Raw genomic sequence first — 6,940 nt, 5'->3', positions numbered from 1 at the left:
CTGTTAGGATACCGGATTGCAGATGATGAACTAGTTATGATACTGGATTGCAGATGATGAAACAGTTAAGATACTGGATTGCAGATGCTGAACCAGTTAGGATACTGGATTGCAGATGCTGAACCTGTTAGGATACTGGATTGCAGATGCTGCACCAGTTAGGATACTGGATTGCAGATGCTGAACCAGTTAGGATACTGGATTGCAGATGCTGAACCTGTTAGGATACTGGATTGCAGATGCTGAACCAGTTAGGAGTGGATTGCAGATGCTGAGCCAGGTAGGATACTGGATTGCAGATGCTGAACCAGTTAGGATACTGGATTGCAGATCCTGGACTGGATTGGACTGGTCCTGCCTTCAATAAACATCCATTTGGTTTAGATTGTTTTGCATGTTTAGTAACTCAGAGTAATGTGGTTTGGTTGTTCACTCAAATATTGTGCTCCATGTAATTCCTTTTACCAAGTTTTCAGTTACTTGCTTGCAGGCAATAAACAGTCATTGAATGATGCAAGGTTGGGTATGGGTGCATCGTACCCATCGATTGAACAGTTAGGATACTGCATGGATTGCAGATGCTGAACCAGTTAGGATACTGGATTGCAGATGCTGAACCAGTTAGGATACTGCATGGATTGCAGATGCTGAACCAGTTAGGATACTGGATTGCAGATGCTGAACCTGTTAGGATACTGGATTGCAGATGCTGAACCAGTTAGGATACTGGATTGCAGATGCTGCACCTATTAGGATACTGGATTGCAGATGATGAACCAGTTAGGATACTGGATTGCAGATGATAAACTAGTTATGATACTGGATTGCAGATGATGAAACAGTTAGGATACTGGATTGCAGATGCTGAACCTGTTAGGATACTGGATTGCAGATGCTGCACCAGTTAGGATACTGGATTGCAGATGCTGAACCTGTTAGGATACTGAATTGCAGATGCTGAACCTGTTAGGATACTGGATTGCAGATGCTGAACCAGTTAGGATACTGGATTGCATATGCTGAACCAGTTAGGATACTGGATTGCAGATGCTGAACCAGTTAGGATACTGGATTGCAGATGCTGAACCTGTTAGGATACCGGATTGCAGATGATGAACTAGTTATGATACTGGATTGCAGATGATGAAACAGTTAAGATACTGGATTGCAGATGCTGAACCAGTTAGGATACTGGATTGCAGATGCTGAACCTGTTAGGATACTGGATTGCAGATGCTGCACCAGTTAGGATACTGGATTGCAGATGCTGAACCTGTTAGGATACCGGATTGCAGATGCTGAACCTGTTAGGATACTGGATTGCAGATGCTGAACCAGTTAGGATACTGGATTGCATATGCTGAACCAGTTAGGATACTGGATTGCAGATGCTGAACCAGTTAGGATACTGGATTGCAGATGCTGAACCAGTTAGGATACTGGATTGCAGATGCTGAACCAGTTAGGATACTGGATTGCAGATGCTGAACCAGTTAGGAGTGGATTGCAGATGCTGAACCAGGTAGGATACTGGATTGCAGATGCTGAACCAGTTAGGATACTGGATTGCAGATGCTGCACCAGTTAGGATACTGGATTGCAGATGCTGAACCTGTTAGGATACTGAATTGCAGATGCTGAACCTGTTAGGATACTGGATTGCAGATGCTGAACCAGTTAGGATACTGGATTGCATATGCTGAACCAGTTAGGATACTGGATTGCAGATGCTGAACCAGTTAGGATACTGGATTGCAGATGCTGAACCTGTTAGGATACCGGATTGCAGATGATGAACTAGTTATGATACTGGATTGCAGATGATGAAACAGTTAGGATACCGGATTGCAGATGATGAACTAGTTATGATACTGGATTGCAGATGATGAAACAGTTAAGATACTGGATTGCAGATGCTGAACCAGTTAGGATACTGGATTGCAGATGCTGAACCTGTTAGGATACTGGATTGCAGATGCTGCACCAGTTAGGATACTGGATTGCAGATGCTGAACCAGTTAGGATACTGGATTGCAGATGCTGAACCTGTTAGGATACTGGATTGCAGATGCTGAACCAGTTAGGAGTGGATTGCAGATGCTGAACCAGGTAGGATACTGGATTGCAGATGCTGAACCAGTTAGGATACTGGATTGCAGATCCTGGACTGGATTGGACTGGTCCTGCCTTCAATAAACTTCCATTTGGTTTAGATTGTTTTGCATGTTTAGTAACTCAGAGTAATGTGGTTTGGTTATTCACTCAAATATTGTGCTCCATGTAATTCCTTTTACCAAGTTTTCAGTTACTTGCTTGCAGGCAATAAACAGTCATTGAATGATGCAAGGTTGTGGGTATGGGTGCATCGTACCCATCGATTGAACAGTTAGGATACTGCATGGATTGCAGATGCTGAACCAGTTAGGATACTGGATTGCAGATGCTGAACCAGTTAGGATACTGCATGGATTGCAGATGCTGAACCAGTTAGGATACTGGATTGCAGATGCTGAACCAGTTAGGATACTGGATTGCAGATGCTGAACCAGTTAGGATACTGGATTGCAGATGCTGAACCAGTTAGGAGTGGATTGCAGATGCTGAACCAGGTAGGATACTGGATTGCAGATGCTGAACCAGTTAGGATACTGGATTGCAGATGCTGCACCAGTTAGGATACTGGATTGCAGATGCTGAACCTGTTAGGATACTGAATTGCAGATGCTGAACCTGTTAGGATACTGGATTGCAGATGCTGAACCAGTTAGGATACTGGATTGCATATGCTGAACCAGTTAGGATACTGGATTGCAGATGCTGAACCAGTTAGGATACTGGATTGCAGATGCTGAACCTGTTAGGATACCGGATTGCAGATGATGAACTAGTTATGATACTGGATTGCAGATGATGAAACAGTTAGGATACCGGATTGCAGATGATGAACTAGTTATGATACTGGATTGCAGATGATGAAACAGTTAAGATACTGGATTGCAGATGCTGAACCAGTTAGGATACTGGATTGCAGATGCTGAACCTGTTAGGATACTGGATTGCAGATGCTGCACCAGTTAGGATACTGGATTGCAGATGCTGAACCAGTTAGGATACTGGATTGCAGATGCTGAACCTGTTAGGATACTGGATTGCAGATGCTGAACCAGTTAGGAGTGGATTGCAGATGCTGAACCAGGTAGGATACTGGATTGCAGATGCTGAACCAGTTAGGATACTGGATTGCAGATCCTGGACTGGATTGGACTGGTCCTGCCTTCAATAAACTTCCATTTGGTTTAGATTGTTTTGCATGTTTAGTAACTCAGAGTAATGTGGTTTGGTTATTCACTCAAATATTGTGCTCCATGTAATTCCTTTTACCAAGTTTTCAGTTACTTGCTTGCAGGCAATAAACAGTCATTGAATGATGCAAGGTTGTGGGTATGGGTGCATCGTACCCATCGATTGAACAGTTAGGATACTGCATGGATTGCAGATGCTGAACCAGTTAGGATACTGGATTGCAGATGCTGAACCAGTTAGGATACTGCATGGATTGCAGATGCTGAACCAGTTAGGATACTGGATTGCAGATGCTGAACCTGTTAGGATACTGGATTGCAGATGCTGAACCAGTTAGGATACTGGATTGCAGATGCTGCACCTGTTAGGATACTGGATTGCAGATGATGAACCAGTTAGGATACTGGATTGCAGATGATGAACTAGTTATGATACTGGATTGCAGATGATGAAACAGTTAGGATACTGGATTGCAGATGCTGAACCTGTTAGGATACTGGATTGCAGATGCTGCACCAGTTAGGATACTGGATTGCAGATGCTGAACCTGTTAGGATACTGAATTGCAGATGCTGAACCTGTTAGGATACTGGATTGCAGATGCTGAACCAGTTAGGATACTGGATTGCATATGCTGAACCAGTTAGGATACTGGATTGCAGATGCTGAACCAGTTAGGATACTGGATTGCAGATGCTGAACCTGTTAGGATACCGGATTGCAGATGATGAACTAGTTATGATACTGGATTGCAGATGATGAAACAGTTAAGATACTGGATTGCAGATGCTGAACCAGTTAGGATACTGGATTGCAGATGCTGAACCTGTTAGGATACTGGATTGCAGATGCTGCACCAGTTAGGATACTGGATTGCAGATGCTGAACCTGTTAGGATACCGGATTGCAGATGCTGAACCTGTTAGGATACTGGATTGCAGATGCTGAACCAGTTAGGATACTGGATTGCATATGCTGAACCAGTTAGGATACTGGATTGCAGATGCTGAACCAGTTAGGATACTGGATTGCAGATGCTGAACCAGTTAGGATACTGGATTGCAGATGCTGAACCTGTTAGGATACTGGATTGCAGATGCTGAACCAGTTAGGAGTGGATTGCAGATGCTGAACCAGGTAGGATACTGGATTGCAGATGCTGAACCAGTTAGGATACTGGATTGCAGATGCTGCACCAGTTAGGATACTGGATTGCAGATGCTGAACCTGTTAGGATACTGAATTGCAGATGCTGAACCTGTTAGGATACTGGATTGCAGATGCTGAACCAGTTAGGATACTGGATTGCAGATGCTGAACCAGTTAGGATACTGGATTGCATATGCTGAACCAGTTAGGATACTGGATTGCAGATGCTGAACCTGTTAGGATACTGGATTGCAGATGCTGAACCAGTTAGGATACTGGATTGCATATGCTGAACCAGTTAGGATACTGGATTGCAGATGCTGAACCAGTTAGGATACTGGATTGCAGATGCTGAACCAGTTAGGATACTGGATTGCAGATGCTGAACCTGTTAGGATACTGGATTGCAGATGCTGAACCAGTTAGGAGTGGATTGCAGATGCTGAACCAGGTAGGATACTGGATTGCAGATGCTGAACCAGTTAGGATACTGGATTGCAGATGCTGCACCAGTTAGGATACTGGATTGCAGATGCTGAACCTGTTAGGATACTGAATTGCAGATGCTGAACCTGTTAGGATACTGGATTGCAGATGCTGAACCAGTTAGGATACTGGATTGCATATGCTGAACCAGTTAGGATACTGGATTGCAGATGCTGAACCAGTTAGGATACTGGATTGCAGATGCTGAACCTGTTAGGATACCGGATTGCAGATGATGAACTAGTTATGATACTGGATTGCAGATGATGAAACAGTTAGGATACCGGATTGCAGATGATGAACTAGTTATGATACTGGATTGCAGATGATGAAACAGTTAAGATACTGGATTGCAGATGCTGAACCAGTTAGGATACTGGATTGCAGATGCTGAACCTGTTAGGATACTGGATTGCAGATGCTGCACCAGTTAGGATACTGGATTGCAGATGCTGAACCAGTTAGGATACTGGATTGCAGATGCTGAACCTGTTAGGATACTGGATTGCAGATGCTGAACCAGTTAGGAGTGGATTGCAGATGCTGAACCAGGTAGGATACTGGATTGCAGATGCTGAACCAGTTAGGATACTGGATTGCAGATCCTGGACTGGATTGGACTGGTCCTGCCTTCAATAAACATCCATTTGGTTTAGATTGTTTTGCATGTTTAGTAACTCAGAGTAATGTGGTTTGGTTATTCACTCAAATATTGTGCTCCATGTAATTCCTTTTACCAAGTTTTCAGTTACTTGCTTGCAGGCAATAAACAGTCATTGAATGATGCAAGGTTGGGTATGGGTGCATCGTACCCATCGATTGAACACAGCCTCAATATCTCTCACTTGGATATAATTTTAAATTAAAGTCTGAGAACAGTTGAGAAGAGTCGTTTTCATGCCCTTTGTTGGTCCATGCGATCCTGGGTCAATGTTAGCTGTTATTTCAGTATATTTCAGTAATCCTAATTCCTTGGTAGGCGTCGACATACATGAAATTTATATTTTTTTATAACCACAGTCTGAGCAATTACTGAGACTCCGACCCCCAAGAAAAGTTCTTTATTGCTGTATATTCTAACAATACAAAATTATGCACTTTTGCATGAGAACAACAATTTTGGCCCATATTTGGTTATGTAATATACTTAGATTGTCATTATATGTAGCCCTAGAATATGTCAGTTCTTGTAGGGAAAACTGGTTCCCGATATCCCTGTCAGAAATGATAATGTAGGCAAACAGTCTCGTGTACTCAGTAGGGAAGGGGACCTGTTTGCATGGAAAAGCTACCAAATTAAATGCTACTTGTTCTGAGGGTTGTAAATGTCCCAAAACAGAACAAAAGAGTTGTTTTCTTCTGTTAAAATAAGAAATAGATAGAAAATTGGTAATTGGAAAACAATATAATTTGTTGATTTTGGACAATTAGTCATCTTAAATGCCAAAACCCAGTTACTAGTCCTTATCATTGTTTTTTTTTAACTGTACGCATGCAGTACTGACATGCGTGAAATATTTTGGTTAAATGGAATGTACAACATTTGCCTTTGCTGCAATTTTCAAAAATAAATGGATTTGGAGGATTATTATGTTATAGCAAATATTGTTCAAATGACTTGTTTCACGTTTTGGGCTTGTATATGCTGGAAAACCAAGAAAACCAATCATGTTCATGTAGTCTGGTTCCCCGAACCACTTAAGATGAAGCAGAGCAATTTGTAGACTTTGGGGAATTGTAAGGTCAGAGAATAAGTCTAGAAGGCTTGTACCCTTTCACCATTGTGTAATTCAATTGCAACGATAACGCGAAATAACTAAATATGAAAAATTAGGAACTGTTTTTATAGCCATTTTTTTTCCACTGCTGGTTGGCTAACCAGTGTTGGAAAAATACAATTTTTCTTGAAAATGTCAGCACACCAGGAGCCATGATTTTACAGGATGCTAAGCTTTTGTGTCATTCCCTAACAATCAAGTGAAGTGCTTCGTGAAAATTTGAC

General features: G+C 42.2%; 1 long non-coding RNA gene across 1 annotated transcript; it reads left to right on the top strand.

Annotated features, from left to right (window-relative positions):
- The first annotated feature begins 3,146 nt into the window (after positions 1–3,146).
- LOC119738502 lies at positions 3,147–6,523 on the top strand. Its single transcript, XR_005272463.1, has 2 exons — positions 3,147–3,434; positions 5,729–6,523. It is a non-coding gene; the product is annotated as an uncharacterized LOC119738502 (long non-coding RNA).
- Positions 6,524–6,940: the final 417 nt, after the last annotated feature.

Source organism: Patiria miniata, unplaced genomic scaffold (genome assembly GCF_015706575.1).
Source record: "Patiria miniata isolate m_02_andy unplaced genomic scaffold, ASM1570657v1 HiC_scaffold_10, whole genome shotgun sequence".
Taxonomy (NCBI): Eukaryota; Metazoa; Echinodermata; class Asteroidea; order Valvatida; family Asterinidae; genus Patiria; species Patiria miniata.
Note: the sequence above shows the minus strand (reverse complement) of the source record. Positions and strands in the feature narration are given on the sequence as shown.